The following is an 18,292-nucleotide window of genomic DNA, read 5'->3' as shown; positions in this document are numbered from 1 at the left end:
AATACAGTTTTAGCTTAGTGCTGATCTAAGGACTGCAACAACTGGTTTGAACTGATAATGTATGGTAGTTAGTCCAGAATTTCTTCTCAGAGCTATTCTGAGCTATTCTGACACCATTTTTCTTCTTTTTGTTGGTCTGTGTGATTTTCTTATGGCCATGACTGACATCAGTTATAGATGTGATGATAGACATATAACTGTTATTTAGTAAAAGTCAATTTCTTGTTTGTAAGGACCAAAAGCATTGCTTCATATAAAAATAGAGTTTTAGCACGATATAGTTTATGATGCAAGTACTTTGAAAACAGACCATTCCTAGAACAGTCACAGAAAACCATTTTTATGAGAGTGGGTTTTTGTAAACCAGACACTCCTTTAAAGATGACCCTGTGGAGTACAATAGATGGGACAAACAGCGAGAGACAAGTTTCAGATTGCTTTTGAATAACATCTAAAGCTTCATGGTGGCCCCTTTGATGTGACCCCAAGGGGACTGACCACCTGTGTTGCTTTGTGCAGTGATGATTTGTTAATCAGGAAAACAAGAAATGCAATATGGCCTCAAGTAAATCTTTCAGTAATCTTAGATGAGATTCAGATTTTTTTAATGATCTTTGTTCTGTTCTTTACACAAAGTAAATAATTTCTTAAAGATTAACTGCTTAATTCTATGTTTTCATATGCAGTAGTCTTAGAAAATTTTTCATGTTTTACTTTTTTCTATATGCTACCAATATTAGAATGCATAAATCAGCTTAGATTTTTAAAAGGGACAATCGTTACAAATGGCTACTTCTTACTTATTTCTTTGAACTCACTCAGGTTTTTCACTTCACAAGCTGTTACTGATTGTTGAATATATTAAGAACTCACTACTGCACAATTTACCTGTGCCCTCACATTTTTCTCTTAAGAAATAAGCAAATGAGAAAAAAAACCAACAACAAACACTACTGATTATTTTGCAGTCATTTAGGAAGGACTAAATGAATTCAACTGTTTTCATAGGATAATAAATGCTTATTTCTACACTCTTCCTTGTTTCCATGGATTCCCATACTGATCCACGAGGCAGTGAGACTTCAATTTTTATACTGGTGGTAAATCAACTGCGCTGCAGTAGTCTAAAGTAAATGTCATTCCCTTCATTATTTCCTGAACATTAAAAAGAGATCTTTTTTTCAGTTAAGAAGTCAATGTCAAGAAGATAAATTTAATCTTGAATTTGAGTGACGAATTCCTGGGTTTGTAAGCATCCTAGTGTTTAAGACATCTGCCACTCACTTTCTCCTTTCCAGAGTGTTATTGCAAAAGGAGTAAAGAAGAGATTGTTTCAAGTGAGCCTACAGAAATATGATAAGCTTGTCTTCTAGATTGAGTGGTGCTGCTCTTCTCCAAAGAGTTTCAAACCATTGTTAGTGTAAGCTTTCCTTGAACCATGAAATTCTATCTTAATTTCCATTTTTCTAGAACAGTTATGTAAAGGAAAACCCATAACTGTTTTGGTAAAGTCATAGTTAAAGAAAAAGTTGTTAGAGAGATCTTAAACTACAAATATTCTTAGATGAAGAACTGAAAGACTGAGAAATAGTGGTTGTGTTTGGACAAGTACACAAGGCTGGGCTCAGATAGAGAAGTTTCAAGTCCTTGATGAATTGGTTGGTTTCACAGCAGCAACCTGATAAGGTGTGGTAGTAGAATATGCTGACATCAGTGTATGACTTAGTTCTGCTACTTTAGGACGCTGGCATCATCGGATGATGCATGACATTTTTTATTCTGCATCTTTTGCATCCAAGATGTTTTTTACCTCTTGTTTTCTGACTTAATGAGGTGGGTGTTTAGATAATAAGTCCACTTCTCTGTTATGGAATCCTTGCCCACATGCAGTGCAGCCTCCTGCCTGAGCACTGAGTGAGGCAAAGGAAAAAGACTTTCAGTAGTAGCAGCATCCAAATTCATATGCACTAAAGGGAGAATATAGTTAAATTTCATGGGCAAACTTCTCCTATTGCTTTGTTCTGCAAATTTTATTTGTAGAGCTCATTTTTATTTTAAAGTATGATTTTTGTGGTGCAGTTTCATGGTAAAAATCTGCCTGTAGTCACCTCTATACACAAATTTCTACCTAAATGCTAATGCAAGTTCACAAATTCCACTTAGACTCACTTCCTTGTAGAGATGTGTCCTCTTTTCAAGTGAAGCGCTGCCTTTTTTACCTTGCTTGCTTCAAATTTACCATTGGGATTAATCTGGTTATTTACTCTTGATAATGGAAATAAGTCAGAGGGGAAATGTTTTTCACACTGAGCAGGCGCCATGTTCTTCTGGTATGAGCATTCTTTTCCTTTGTTTTTGAAACAATCTTTTGATTTCTTAGGCTTTCCTTCCACGACACTTAGGAGGAAAGGAAACTGCTGTTGAATATAAGATGCCTGGGATTTCTGTTTTATATTACACTTTTTAAATATTTGAACTCTGCTTCAGGACGGAACAAATTAGAGTTGAAACTGCAGGGTGGGTAAGTAGTTTCAAGGCTTCTTTATTTGATTTTCAGAAGTCCATATTTACTCTCCTCCATTTTATATGTGAAGTACCTTTCTGCTGAGTCTAAACAGCCTTTTTATTGGTGATTTCTAATGAGTAGTTACCTGCACAGCAACTGCTAATCTTCATTACTCTTTGGAAAAAAAAAAAAAAAAAGAAAAAAATCCAGCTACTAACAAGAATCCTTTTCCTCTGCTGTGTACCTTGAAAGACTTACGAAAACTTTCTTCATGCACTGCTTTATTTCTTTTTTTATTTCCTCTATTTCACAATGCAGTTTTTGTATCTTCATTTCAGCTTAAACACCCCCCCCCCCCCCCTCCCCCCCCCGAAACAGCATCTTCTCTCCTCCTTGATAAGAAGCAAGCCTAATGGTAGATCTGTATGTTGCGTTTTATTCAGTGGAATGCTGGCACTGCAGGCAGGTACCTCCCCTCAGTCCCAGCTCAGCTTCCACTGCAAACTAGTGCCCAGTTCATATACTTGCAACAAAGTGATGTATAATCTCCTTGTAATTGTATTGGTCATATTTGCTGTACAATGAAACAAACTTCAGAGATTCACAGGTTCACTAGAAGGGCAACTGAGATGAAACTCATTTCCTAATATATTTTATCTATGCCAGCAATGTGATGGTTCTTACGAACAGTGAACAATAAAGCTAGTCAAAAAGAGCATTAAATAACTCCCATGAAGTTATAATAATGCATTAAAACATGTAACCACTACAGAGCACCGTGCATCACACAGCCCTTTAATTCATCTGCTCTTGGGCAACAAGCAGATCAGTGATCATAAATTTACTAGCTATGCTCCAGCATTGTATTTCCTCCTTTGCTCAGAGTTTCTGGGCTACTGTGAAGAGAGAGCCAAAATCTTGCAATAAGCTATCGTATATTGCAAGTGTTCAAAGCTAGGAAAATTACTTTGAACAAGGCAGATAGAAGTTCTGATTTTAAACTTCCATATTAAAGTCGTAATGATCTGCATTTTTGTACATAGCTTTGAAAATCCCCACTGTGGAATCATGCACTATCAAGGGTCATTTTAATAACATTGATTGTTAAAAGACACAGTTCCCAGTGTAAAACAAGAACTCATCAGAATTCAGGATAAAGCTGATTACAGAGGAATGCCTAAAATTGAATATTAAGAAGATTAAGAAGAGCTGGGTATCAGTGCTATATTCCAAAGGGAAATCCATGATGTGCTTACTGTCCCAATCAGCGGTACCCAAAGGCAATGAGTACCTCTGTGAGTGTACCCTACTGGAGAGGCAACTCTGAGAGTTTGGCCAAGGGTAACTATAAATATTAAAACCTTTATTATCAATGTTTGATAGAAACATAAAAAATTTATAGTTGTATACAAATTCTTTCTTTTACAGAGGAGGCACATGAGATTTTATAATACCCCTGTTAAGTCACTCTTTCGTTTTTTTCTTTCAGACAGAACCTAATTATTTCTGCCCAAATTCCTTTCTTTCTTCAGTAGAGGTAATATCGTCCAAAAGAAGCAAAATAGAATGAAGCCCTGTATAGAGCTAATAGTCCTGTATCAAGGTTGTTCAGATAGGCTGCTTTGCTATGTTTTGTTTCTTTTTCTTTCTTCCTTTTTTTTTATTTCCAGTCCCCTAGTCCCTCTGCCTCCTTTTGTTATTCAGTATGTGTTTGTCACAGACTGTCTCTTGTTTAGAAACAAATGCATTCAGACATCTTTGGTACTTACAAAAGCATAGTCTCATATTACAGCAATCATTAACATAACAGTAACACACAAGAGTTGTTCCAGCATATTGAAAAACCTGTGAAGCTTTCAGTGCACTCAGTGACTGTATGAGATAGCAATGAAAGGCAAATATCTACCTAAATGTGAATTTCCACCTCACTGTAACATCTAAATGGAATTACATCCCACATTGTTGAGACAATTCATTAAAGGGACACAGAATCTTACCATCATGTTTTGTAGTGGAAGCTATGTGAGATACTGCAACCTTTACATATTTAAAATATAATTATTGTAATTGAAATGTAGAATGAATCAGCCCTGCACTATTTATGATTATGGCTTAATAAATACAGGCCTGCAAAATACAGTGTGCCAAGAAACTATCTTGGAAGAGGCTGCAGTAAGGCAAAGCAGATCTTTATTAATTGCACTAGTAGCATTAGAGGAATTCATTTCACAGTTCTATTGTGCAGTACACAAGAAATCAGGAAATATTAGATCTCCACATTTTACTATGGTTTTCTACTTTCTCAGTTGATATTTTTGAAGAGACCAAATGGACAGCACTTAACAAGACCCTTTTTCCCTTCCTAGCATCACCTCCAGTAAGGTCCCTACTCAGCTGAATCTCTCTGTGGCACTCAGCAACATATAATCAATAATGTTCTTTTCAGTTGGTCGTGTGCCCTATGCAAGTCTATCAATGTTGTTGCAAAAGCATTTGAGATATATTTTAAGTGGCTATTTTCTATTTCTTTGTTCTTAAGTGTCCTGCTCTCCCATATAATCTGTACTACCATGCTGCCATAGCCCAAGGTAGCTAGCAGACCTGTAGAAAATATGAATTGTTTAACTTGTCAAACACACTAGGCTTTCATGGCTAGTATAAAACTTGGATTTGTCTGTATTTTGAGCAAAAATGCACTAACCATAAATATGGAATTAGACATAGCAGTTTGTTCACGATGGCACTACTATTGCACTAAGTTATAATGTTCAGTTGTATTGCTGTAAGTTCATTTTATTTAGAATAATAAATGCCATTGTAGTATTACAAATATCAACACTGTGAATATCTCAAATTTCCACTGCATAAGTCACTCTATCTTTGAGTAGACAAAGACTATAATACACTATGCTGCAACCTAAGACAAAGTGCCCTGTTGCAGAGAATTTCAGTAAATGCCCATGGATCCTCTCAGCTGCAAGTGAATGTTTTTGAATAACACCAGTAATCTAAAGGTAATTAAAGTAGTTTATGCAAGGAGCAATAAACAGCTATTGTTGTCTCTACAGAACATCATGCTTTGTGCAGATGATGTTTCTTTAGCCTTCTTGCTGATAAGAAAAAAATAAAAATCAGGGTCCGCTAGTCTGAAGGAAACAAGGACAAGATAATAACTAGAGATGCAAATAGTGCCTGTGCTTTGGAATAGTACAAATTGTTACAACAATCACAGAGAAAGCTGTACAGAGGTTAAGTTAATGCAATGCTTAAAAGAATTAGAGTGTTGGAGAGACCTAAATTACAAGAGCAAAGAAATGAAAATACAACTTAATAAGAAACAAATGCTGCATGCTGTGTATTAACAGTGGAACGCTTGCAGAAAATACAGAAAGTCTTTGTTTACTCAAGCCTGAATCGTGGGCAAAGGTTTGCATAAACTGTGCTTCTTTCCTGATCACAAATATGGGGAGTCCTGTGGGACTGTGTAGTCAATAGGGCTTTTCAGTCACATGAAATGAGGTTCATGCTTGGATTCAGACATTTGGGTAAAACTTGTTCCTGACATTGTCAGCAAAAAGCACCCATTTTATTACTGGGGCTAGAGTCCTGCTAATGTACCAGGCACCTCTGTTGGTGCTACTGGTTTCAGTAGCAGCAACATAGAGTTCTGAAGACAGGATCAGACTCAGGACCTCAGCCCTTGCTCCTGTATGTCAGCACATGGCTATGTGTCTCTCCAAGCAGTTTCTGGTGTTTTCTTTCACGTACTGAAAGGAATGAGCTTTTGTCTTGTGTGCAAGGAGTGATACAGAGTGGCAGTGAAAGTTCTCTTTAATGAGTACAAAGCAGATCCTGCTTTCAGTAATGCCATTTCACCTTCACTGGGATTGAAGTCATTTTGCCTGTTTTACCAGGACTCCATCTTAAGTCTTCATCTTTTCCAGAAATCCAGAGTCTTTGGTAAGACAGGTGACACGAACCATCTTACTTTAACCTTTATAGCAGAAGTGTTATATACAGAGGGACATTACAGTGGGAGAGGAAAAGGCACCAATAAAGTACTGTGGCAGGTGATGTAAGCCCTTACTGAAGTCTGTAGTAGTTTAATGAAAGTAACTCAGACAAAATAAATGTCTGACTCAGAAGCAAGATATGGCTGACCCTGTCTGAATGGGATCTTGATTGCAGTTGACCTACTGCATCATTAAAATGACCGTCTCAAAGGGAAGAGAGAGAATTACATGCTTTCTTTCTGCCTTAAAAGAAAAAAAAAAAGGCAAATAATTCTTAGAAATGTTTAATGTTGGTAAAAATGCATGATAAGTATTTGATGGATTGAATTCATTCCCCTTCTTGTGTGCTGACATCCTACACTGTGCACAGGGAGATTCTACAGAAATGCTGCACAGGATGGGATGTTTCTTTATGGCATTTCCGTGTGCTTTAAATCTCTGAAGAGTTTTCTGTGTGTGTTTTATATTGAGTCATTAAGTACAAAAACAAACTTATTCACAAGCCAACTTTGATCTAAGTTTCCTGTGATTTATCTTTGCTGTCTATAGCATGCACTGAAACCCTACCTGATTGTTATTAGCTCCCCAAATATTTATATCATTTCAGATAATCAATGCTTATCACAGTTAATACAGATGTTACAATTTCCTCAAAGAAAGGCACAGTCAGCATAATAACATTTTAATTATTGCAGCATATGTTTTTCAAATAGGCCTTTTGTTTACAGTATCAATTAAACAGAGTAACTGTATATATCTGGTTAATAGATAGCGTTAAAAAATATTGTACATGTAAATTACAGCTTTTCACACTAAATATATATGAAGCAATAAGGCATGTCTTGGAGGTATTAATGTTCACTTAATTTAAATCATGTTGCTAGTGCTGTTTTCTGTTCCCATTCCCTTGCGTTTGTGCTCTCTACAGGATGTTTTTCATTCAACTGCTGTGTAAAACAAATTTGCTTATGGGGGTTTGGTGATATAAACCATCTGACTGGCACCAGTACGTTAGTTATTCTACATATAACTGATAACACAAATGTAATATTTGGAAAAGTAGAGATAGCAGCATCTCCTGGTTAGAAAGACTTGTAAGACATGTTTTTCATTATTGAGTGTGGTGTGAATTCGTGGGGAAGTTTAGTAGAGAACATGCTGAGCCCCTCTGTCCCTCATCTTCCTGGCTTTATGGAGCCTTTTACTCCTTGCATCTTATTGAAGCTATCTAAAGAGAATGAAGTATTTCTTTAAAATATATATATAAATAAAATTAAAGTATGAATGAACTGCTGTTTTCTCCACTGCATTAAAGAGGGGGTTTTTTTCTTTTTTTTTTTTCCATATACATTTACACTACAATCCCTAGTTGGCAGTACACCATCACCTTAACCAGAAGGGATCAATCTTTCATCAGGAAGACCAATTAGTGCGGTGATTTTCTGTACCTTAACTTCCTCAAATCTCTGCAGTTTGAAATCTGCGTTACCTGGAATCTAAGTTGCAGCTGTAAGATACATTTTGTCACGGATTTTTTTCTGTGAGTGTCTCAGAGAAGCCATCTTAAAGGATCTTTGGCAAAACTTTAAATTATTTGCTAAGTATACAACAAGCATACCTTGCTTGTTCAGGGATAGGTTTCTTCCGTGATTTTTGTTAATATCTTTTTTATCTGATATTTGACAGCCTACAGGTTTAAAAAAAACCACATGAGTCAAGCATTAATGAGTAGTATTTCCCATGTACAAAGACTATTGACCATAAAAATGCTTTATAGCCAGGAGAAAGACGACGGTTCAAACACAAAATGCTCTTACTATATGGCTTTCACAAGGATCTGGATATTGGCCTCGCTACACATTTCAGCATTTTTATATTGACGAGAATACAAGAATTGATGTATTTACCCATTTTAGTAGTCTGACCTTTGATGGCAACCTCATTTTGAGCTGTAGTACAAGTCTTGTGTGCACGTCTCACCGTAGCTACTGTGGAACACAGGAGGGTGATGTCAGACATTTCTAATCTAACCTACTAAACTCCTCAGTACAACATGTTGGTGATTCCAACTCTGCATTCTTACAGTGTTCAAAGTTTTTCTTGCAATTTCGTGCTTTCTGGAGTTAGTTAGTTAATTAGAAGCACAGACCGTCCTGAGTGGAATGGAAATACAAGATCATTGAGCCCAGCTCCTTGCTCCACACAGGGCAGTCCAAAATCTGCCTGAGAGCATTGTCCACACGGTCTTTGAACTGCTGGGCAGCCTGTTCCATGCTCACTGCCCTCTGAGGCAGAATCTTTCCCTGACCCTCCTGACACATCTCCGTGCCGTTCCCTCAGGCTGCTCTCACACAGAGCAGAGCTCAGTGCTGCCCCTCTGCTCTCTGTGAGGCCATCAGGCCTCCCCTCAGCTCCTCTGCTCTGTGCTGAGCAAACCCAGGGGCCTCAGCTGCAATGTGTAGGTTTTGTCCTCCAGACCCTTCAGCATTTTTGTAGCTCTCTTTTGGATGTTCTCTAATATTTTTATGTCCTTTCTCGTGCTGTGGTACCCAAACTGCACTGTGTTTGTGGTGAGGCTGTATGGTGGGGCAGCTCCTCCCCTGTCCAGGTGGCAGTGCTGGGGCCTGGTGCTCCCCAGGGGATGCTTAGTGCTTTGGCACCAGGGCACACTGCTGGCTCAGATGTAATGTGCTGTCAGCCAGAACCCCTACATCTTTCTGTGGGGCTGCTTTCCAACCTCTTGTTCCCCTGTCTGTCTGTACATGTATCTAGGGCTGCTCTATTCCATGTGCAGAATACAGCATTCAAAACCTTAAGTTTGGTTTAAAATGCACTAAGTCTGAAACACCCAGTTCAGATTCAAAACCCATATAATATTGTTATCTGAGTACTTAGGAGAGAATAAGTTGCTCAAATGCCTATTTGGAAGTGTATAATTTGCCTGGATGTGTCTTTTACCACTATTTCTTGTCATGCATCATACAGAGTGGCCAATTTACAAGTAGCTTCACAAAAACACTGAATGACTCTTTATTTCTAGTTATATAATATGTGAGAAGCATGTCTCAGAAATCTTCTTGGAAACATGTATAAACTGTGTTGCTTTTTAGATCTTAATGAAGAGTTTGAATTAGAGATTTTTATCTTTTTGAATGATCCTTTTTCCTACTGGCTTATTTTATACTGCATCTAGTCAGAAGCACTTTTTTTGCTTTGTATATAGTTTGACTTTACGCATTCAAAGTGATGTATTGAACTTGTTCAAGTGCTTTCAAGACAATTGACTACTATCACGTGGCTGTTTAAAGATGAAAAGTAAATAGAAAGCTAAGGTGAAGTCAACTGTTTCGGATTGAGTATGAATTCTTGTTCCGAGAAAATAATTGAAATAATATTTTCACGATTAAATTGATTAATTCTGTATAACAAGTCTGTTGAAGGTTTTGGCAAACATGATACTTGTGCTGTGTGAGTGACCATCCTATCCATATACAAGCTGTACAAATCCAGTGCATTGGCTTCATATTCATTTCCTGGATGTATCCATGAGATTAAAACACTAGCTGTTGGCCTGGAAATGTAAATATATAAATGTAGTTGGAAAAAGTATAAAGATAGTAATGCAAATTTCATTTCTAAGATTAAGGAAATAGTAATAGGAAATAATTTTGATACTCTTCCTTAATTGATTTCTATTTAATATATACCTTTGCACAATTAAAGATATAGTGAAAGAGTTTTCACTCTGATAATTGAGTTCATACTAGAGACTCTTATTCTATTGTACAGACATGTGTGTGTATCCTCAGTGAGTTCATCCGCTGCACTGATCTCACTGAACAATAACTTTAGGAGATTCATCCACTGAACTTGTATGTACTGGAAAGGCAGAGGATTAACAGTTGATCTGCTGTTTTCTTTCAGCATAGATTGGTTCTCTTCAAGTAAAGTTTCAGGTCACTTCTAGGGCATCATTTCAGGTAAATGAGCACTCATTTTATTAGCCTCTCTGGTAGATAAGAAGGTTTCAGTTTTAATGAACGCAAAATCAAATATTTGACAGAAAGTGAAAAGCAAAGACCGGAGGTATATATCCTAAAGTGAGAAAGGGAGGAGAATAATGAGTTTGAAAAGAATAAAATGCAGATTGACTACTGGAAAAGAATGCTACAAAGGTCTCTACGTGAATCTTTGGTTCCGTGAGTTTGCCAATTCTTTTTATTGCTATTTCAAGTAGCCAGGTACATATGGCATGTTTGTAAGTAAAGCAGTCAATGAAGTTAGTTACACCTCTGCATTTATTACCTTACCCCTGAGTATTATTAACTTTTACATTCCCCATAAAATATAATTTATCACTTAAATAATTTGCTTTGTGTCAGGGTTCAGTGTGCTCCAGTGCTTTCCTGCTCATTAAATGAGATATTTTTACTTAATGAGCCCAGAATGTCCTTTGCATTTAACATTAGAATTGATTTCAAACACTCCATTTTTTATAACATATTTGTGTGTAATTTCAGAATGTGGACTTCATCCCATAGTCTTACACTGAAGAAAAAAGAGCTACAAAGAATAATGATCCATGGATTCTAGAGAGAGACATGGTAAGTATGGGTGAATAGTTAAAAAAAAAAAAAAAAGAAAAGAAAAAAAAGAAACCAATGCCTATTATCTGCCTTCACTTTACATTCTTGGTACAGTTTGGTTTGAAAGTTTGCTGCAGTTACTATACACAAAACTCTTTCAGAAAAGTGGTTTTTTTTGAAAGTACAGCAAGATACTTATTGCCAGGAATGTAAAAATAATCCTATCCTTTTGTGATGCACTCATTCATGTAAAAGGTATTCATTCAAAGATACACCATTTACATATAGATATGTATCTATAGGACAGATACAGCAGCACACCAGTAATGTACCTGGTCTGGTGAGTCAGATGCTCATGATCCATGACAGTGTGACAAGAAACACTCAATAAACAATAGTAAAACTGAAATTTAATCACATAAAAATCCTAACATTGTAACGTAGGTATTTTTTTGTTCTCAGTGAAAAGTGGGGAAAGAAAACACCTTGGGGAATAAGCAGAAATAAACATTGTTATATTTAACTGAAATTACAACTTTCATTTTCAGACTGTTCTTAACCATAATTAAGCCTCACATACATATTTTTCCATAGTTGTACTCTCTTACCTGACTAACAGCTTGGGTCTCTCACTCTGTTTCCCTGGACCAGGTTTCTTTACCGGACTTTTTTTCTTGTAGGGCACGTGCAATTGTCCAGCTGCTGTGAGTCAGCTTGGTGTGGTGGAAGCTTATGATGTGAGATGTGTGGTGGTTACCATAGCATACAGCAAACGAAGGTGTGCAAGCATGAGGGAGCTAACACGTCCCCTAACAGCAGGTAAGTGATTTGTGTCTGGGTGTTGCAGATCAGTACCTTCTTCGACACACCATCGTGTTTGCCAAGGAAATCTCCAAATTCTTATCTGGCTGATAGTACCACGTTATTGGCAAAAAGTACTTCATAACAACGAAATATTTTGTGAGACCATATCTTGACTTACAAGTTAAGGAAAAGAAGAACAGTTCTTTAGATGTGGTAACAGGAATAGCATAGTAGTGTAATTATCCGTGAAGGTGCACAAAACATGAAATCTTTGTTTGACACGTTCTGTGAGAAAAACAATCATAAAACCTAGAATCAACTCTTGATTATAATTTAGTGAAGAGTGAACAAGCCCAGGTTACTTATTAACACTTTCTCATAATTGAGCAAGCTATTAAGTGACATGCAGCTCTGATACAGATGGGGGAAGCAGTGTTGTCAGATGGGTGATATATAAGTGAGCATACACTCTTCTTCTGGTGAGACCAGAAGTGACTAAAGCAATGCATCCCCACAGGAAATCTATTTTGCTTTTCCTACTGTCCTTTGTCCATTTTATCTGTTAAAGCTGCAGATAGTTAAGGTTGGTACATTTAAACCTATAACCTGAATTAAGAATGCTCTTTTTATTTCTCATAGTTTGTTTCACTGTAAAATGATAGAGAAGGAAGAGTTGTGTATGTGCGTTTTTCCAAAATACAGTACTTCCAAAATGCAGTTCCAGGGAAATACTGACACATCATTTCAGATACTTAATGAAACCTACACTGTAGTGTACTGTATATATTGTAGTGTACTTATATGGACTGATGAGTTCTCAAAAGACATAAGGTATTTTTATTAAAAAATGAGAAGAAAAAAAAGTGCTCATTTCAATACAGTTTTAAAGAGGGATGCAGAGATGTTAAATTTTACTTGAATTCTTTTACAAAATGATAATTATTGTTGCCTGCTATTTTTCAAGTTCTAATGCCAAATATTTTAACTTTTAAGAAGAAAAATAGGTGATTTAAGCAAAATATCTAACTGAAATCAAAATTCCTTAAATAATGAATCATATTCTCTCAGGATGAATAATGATGTAGTTGCTAAAGAAGAAAATGGATGTGGATGTCTCAGTGTCCACAGAGCAGAATACACGATGGCTTTGCCTACTTGAGAAATTACTATCTTGGGCCGGCAAGACTTCTGTGAGGTAAGTTTCCTGCATCACTGAGTTAGAGTCATGACTCTGGGACCAGCAGTTACTGTAAAATGACCCCTTTTTTCCCATTTAGCCTGCACCAGTTTTACTGAAAATGAGATTTTTAAGAAAATGCAGGGATCTTTCACAAGGGTTGCTCTTTCTGTTCTTAGACTGACCAGGGCTTTCCATCTTATTGCTGTGTGTACAGCTGCATGTATGCTGTATAGATCATTTTTCCCACCACGGAACTGCCAGCACTGGTTTTTGATTGCTGTAATTGTTTCCGTCACAGTGATTGGACAGTGTGAGTTTAAGATTAGAGAAAGATACAGTTCTTTGTGGAAAGGCTTTGTCAGACCACGCAAAAGCTGCAACTTACTGCTGGTCACATATGATGTTTTGTGAATCTGTGGTCATTGTCGCTTATGAAAATGGACTTACAAGTGCCCTTTGGCCTAAGTGGAGGATCTTTATACAGGGTTCTCACAGGAAAGTGGAGAGTGCACCAACCTAGGCTAATACCCTGATGTTCCTCTGTTATTTGTAGTCCTAGTCTGAGAGCAGAAATGGTTAAAGAATGGGTAGACATCATATAGAAATGTGTCCCTTATTCTGCATGCAGTGCCTGTATCAAAGGCTTCAATACATGCATGTGCAGGCAACAAATTTTACTTAGATTTATATTTGTTTTGTAAATTAACCATTCTTAGTTAAGAAATAATTATGAAGTTTCAGGAGGCAGTAAGATAAAGATGCTTATCAGATTCCTATTGGGAATGGCAGTAAATAGTTTATAGACAGTTCAGTTAACATAAGCTTTCCATAAATAAGATACATAACTCTTCATAGATGTAGACTGAGGCCAAAGGCTCCCTTCACTCTTGGAGAGCACTGACATTAAATTTTTTATTAGTACCCATGATGAATAATGCACTTGACTTCAGTTTTGACTGTAGCATTGAGAGAAACCACCACACATTTCTTCATAAATAGTCAAGTTTAAAACTGGAGAAAAAAAAAAGTTTTTTAAAATTAATTAGTTTTTTTCTGAGTTGCTTTCCTCTTAATGTGTGCACTTCCAGCTCTGGTATCTCTGTTGCTGCCATTTTTTTTTGTCTACTCGTGGCTTTTACTTCTTTACATTCTGAGGCTTTGTGCTAGACTTCTACAAAAGGATCTTATGTTGTCATTTACTTTGCTCATACCGTGTATGCTTGCAAGCGCACACAGTCTCTTGCAGTGAATTGTAAATGGCAATTCTTAAATCTTCTGCATGCTAGAGATCTTCTTCATTCATATTATGTGCTTCTATGCGTGAGTTCATTTCCAGGATTTGTGCACTGTCCTGTTCTTATAGTCCAGAATTTTACACTTTGCTATGAGTTTTGTAGTACTTGTATATTGTAAAGTTTTCTTTTCAGTGTTCCTATATTGCTAGAGTAATTTCCCTTTGCAGAATTCTAGGCTTCGTTTTAGATCTTTCACAGCCTCTTTCTCGGTATTTTGTACCAAATCCCAGACACAATCTAACTTTCTACCAGAACATTAACACTTCCCTCTCTATTGTGAGATCAGTGTAGTTCAGCCTGAATTCCAATACAGATACCTTTATGTTTTCTCTGCTGTTATTGCTTGCTTGAAATGGAATATTCTTGCAATTGGGAGTGTATTGCATGTAGGCAGATTAAAATCTCTTTTTAACTGCTGCAAGTCTTAAATGATCTTGTTAGTAGATCTTTGCTGAAAGTTGTAATACGGGGCAGACGTTCTTATTGTCCCATGGTCCCAAGAAGCTGAACTGCAGTGAGAAATGCTAACCAGCCTTCAAATTTGAATTTTCTGAGTTATGATACGAAAATTGTCATTTAATTACAGAAAAAGACTCTATAAATGGAACTGGCCATGATGTTCATATCTTAACACTTCGCCAGTCTGCAACTATTTCCTTCCCTTCATGTTATGTGCACAATGCCCCTGTAAGGAAAAGGCGCGTGACTCTTGTTAGGAATTGTAGTGTATTAATGGTATAGGATCACTCATATTTTATTCATTAAATAATATTTGTCAATGTGTTTTTCTATTTTAAACTGTTACTGTAAAAGAGAGCGTTATCACCTCCAAGCATTTGATTCTTAGAGTGAATGCCAATACTATCCAGTCATGCCACAATCTCCTAATTATGCTGAGGGTTTCTTTCTTAACAATGTTTATTTTAGGATGTCAACAATACTTCAGTTAAATGTAGTGTAAAGTGCACTTATTTAGCAAACGTGTCCTTCAGAAAAGGTTTTTTTGTCTTTAAAATGCAACTAGATTGTTTCTTTCTGTCACTGCAGGATACAGTAGAAATCTTAAATCAATAACACTTTATATTCCTACACAACTGATGCATAACTTCCTTCTTCACACAGAGGTTTAATGTGTTGTAAATTAATTATCTGGAATGAGTACATAGCCAATGGACCTTGGTATGACCGGGATGTAATGTTAAAGTGTTCCATTTCCTACTAGCACTTCTCAGTTCTCTTGTTGACTTTTTATACGTGTCAGTTATGCCATCTTCTACAGTTTGTTCCTTTAAGTGTTGTTAATGCCCCTCTAGGGCTTGATCAATAGGGAAAATTTGCTCTACCATAAATTTGTCCAACAATTTTCTTTCTTCTTGAGGTGAAGTACCATTATAAGTTGTAGTTGTGTAATGGTTCTCAGTAAACTGTTCCTACTCTTACAGAAGCTTAAAATCATAGCCTTTATATCATAAGGAAATTACAAAGAGTTTGAATGAGAAAATGGAGGCCTAATTTTTGGCTTTTAGATACCTAAAAATAAATCATCTATGCTTAAGTTTCCAGCAGGAGAAGTTTTGCTTTACTGCTTCTATGCAGCGAACTGCAGAGCTGAATTAAACTGCTGTTTTCTCTGGAAAAATGCAGAGAGAGATTCACAACCAGGAACAGTGCAATTAAAACAGGCGTTCACTGGATTTAAAGTAGTCAATTTCCTTTAAAAATCAGAGAGGCCACCTCTGTTTTTTTTTTAAACCAGCTTGGCTATTAGTTGCTAGGGTAACAAGATCCAAGGTAGAGAATAAGGCCTGTGCATGCAGCACAGAAGTATGTGGCTCTAAGATGAGAAAGAAAAGATGGTAGGAACACTCAGTTATAGATTGTTGCTATTTATTTATTTGTTTATTTATTTATTTTTTTTGCTGTTAGAAAGGTGGTCAAAATAATTACCTGTTCATAACTAAAAAGGTGTTGATACCACAGCATTTTGTCATCTCTGAATAACAAATGACACTAAAGTATTTAAGCAGCAAACGTGTCTAATCTCTCTGAAAAAAAAAAGTAATAAAATAGAGATGCTACTTAAAACTCATGGCGTGTTGTTGGGATCAATTTATCGTACTGTGCTGTGTCAATGTCACTTTCATAAACTTTTGCTGAAGTGCTTTTTCTACTGTATGTTGAATGATGTTGTCAGGACTGTGAGTCGGGGGTATGGTGGATTCAAGTCTACTTTACTTCCCTTGATGAAAAGGTCACTGCCACTTGTAAATCTGTTTTACTCCCTGCACAGTTGTTAGTGTCAAAGTGTCAGCTCTGTGGGATGTTAAAGTTATACAACTGTGGTAGGAACAATGATCACAATTCCCAGGTGGTATGTCCCAAGAAAAAGTCTCTAATCTCTGTGAAAAAGTTCTTTGTAAAGTTTTTCATGCAGGATTGCCAGCTCACTTTGTATTGATTGCAGAAATAAAAAACATTTCTGTTTCATGTCTTCTATCTGGTAGGCCTTCCCCTTGACGATAGCTCATCACAGGGCCACTTATTATGTCTGTAGCCCATATTTGCAAGTGAAACTAACTCCTCTGCTTATGTTTTTAAGGCTATGAGGGCTCCAGTTAGAATGCAGTTAAATTTTTGCCTGTGCTGCATTATGTGATTTTGTTATGACAAATTATAATTGAGCAGTACCGTAAGTCCTCACAGTTATTCATAAATTATTTAGGAAATAAAGAAATAAGGCAACTCACCAACAGGGATGTGGGGGAAGGAAGAACCCTATCCCCCTGCAAACCAACCTTCCAACTCAATACAAGCAATACAAATGGTAAAAACCTCAATAAACAGAACTACAGAACTCTTTTTTTCCCCTTCTGACATCATATGAACTGTTTTGTCTGTAAATAAGGGAAGACTGTTATTCAATGGTTTTCTAGTACAAATTGTTGTAATTTACTAGTGAACTGCAGCAAACACAGTGAGAAAAAAATAGCTGGAGTGGCAGCAGAGATTGTGTCCTGAGTTTGATTGATTACACTGACTGTACAGGAGTTGGACATGAAGTTCTTTGCATGTGAAGTATGGCCAGAGCTTTTAGGTGGTCAATTGCCTACTTATCCAAAGACCTCCAGAAAGACGGAGACTTGAGTTTTTTTGTGCTGTGAGGTATTTCCATATGACCTTGCAACTAAATTGATTTTTGATCTGAGTGCAGTAGTTTGCTGCTGAGGAGACAGAACAGGACCTGAAGGGGGCAAACACTGAATCTTTTTGGCTTGACTTTCAGTCAAGGTAACTCACTGGGGTCCTGAAGGTGATGCAAGTAAACACCTGCCAAGTGAATCTTTGTGTCAAGGCAGCCATTGTGGGCCAACTGGGGTAGGCAGCTGTAGGTGCACGTATATCAGTGTGCCAAGGAACTATCAGTACAAGAAGGAAGAGGGCACACCAAGTTCCTGGTTTCATTTCTCCTCATTTTTGACTAGAATATGCTCTTAATCCATTCCTCGATCTGTCTTAGAAGCTGCCTCATGCATTCATTTCAATTATATGAAAACAAAATCTTTGATATGAAGGGGTTTTTTTTGTTTTGTTTTGTTTTGTTTTGTTTTGTTTTACTGTCTGTCTCCTAAGAAAATGAACAAAAAAAAAAAGAAAAAGAAAAACCCAAAGTTTTAATTGCTCTGAGGAAAAAAAATCACTTCCATCTCTATTAGTCACTTGTTTTTATAGCTTTCTTTCAAATGGACAGCTGGTTTGCCTTAAAAATCACAAACATTTCTGCTTAATTCTACTTCCCTGCTTCTTGAAGTAATTACTGTATAAAAATTCACCTTTTCCCTTTCTTATCAGATTCAATTCTACTGTTAGAAATTGCTAAAAAACAAATTGTCGGTATTTGTACTTACATA

At 36.7% G+C, this 18,292-nt stretch overlaps 1 long non-coding RNA gene across 1 annotated transcript in view; it reads left to right on the top strand.

Annotated features, from left to right (window-relative positions):
* LOC116230390 (uncharacterized) overlaps positions 1–18,292 on the top strand; it is a 107,669-nt gene that overhangs the window by 65,831 nt on the left and 23,546 nt on the right. The window contains exons 3-5 of the long non-coding RNA XR_016469151.1: positions 11,040–11,123; positions 11,786–11,924; positions 12,978–13,104. This is a non-coding gene — a long non-coding RNA (uncharacterized LOC116230390). The remainder of the gene's footprint in view (positions 1–11,039; positions 11,124–11,785; positions 11,925–12,977; positions 13,105–18,292) is intronic.

Source organism: Phasianus colchicus, chromosome 9 (genome assembly GCF_987193195.1).
Source record: "Phasianus colchicus chromosome 9, bPhaCol1.hap1.1, whole genome shotgun sequence".
NCBI classification, from domain to species: domain Eukaryota; kingdom Metazoa; phylum Chordata; class Aves; order Galliformes; family Phasianidae; genus Phasianus; species Phasianus colchicus.
The sequence above is the reverse complement of the archived record's forward strand: the minus strand, read 5'-3'. Positions and strand labels throughout refer to the sequence as shown.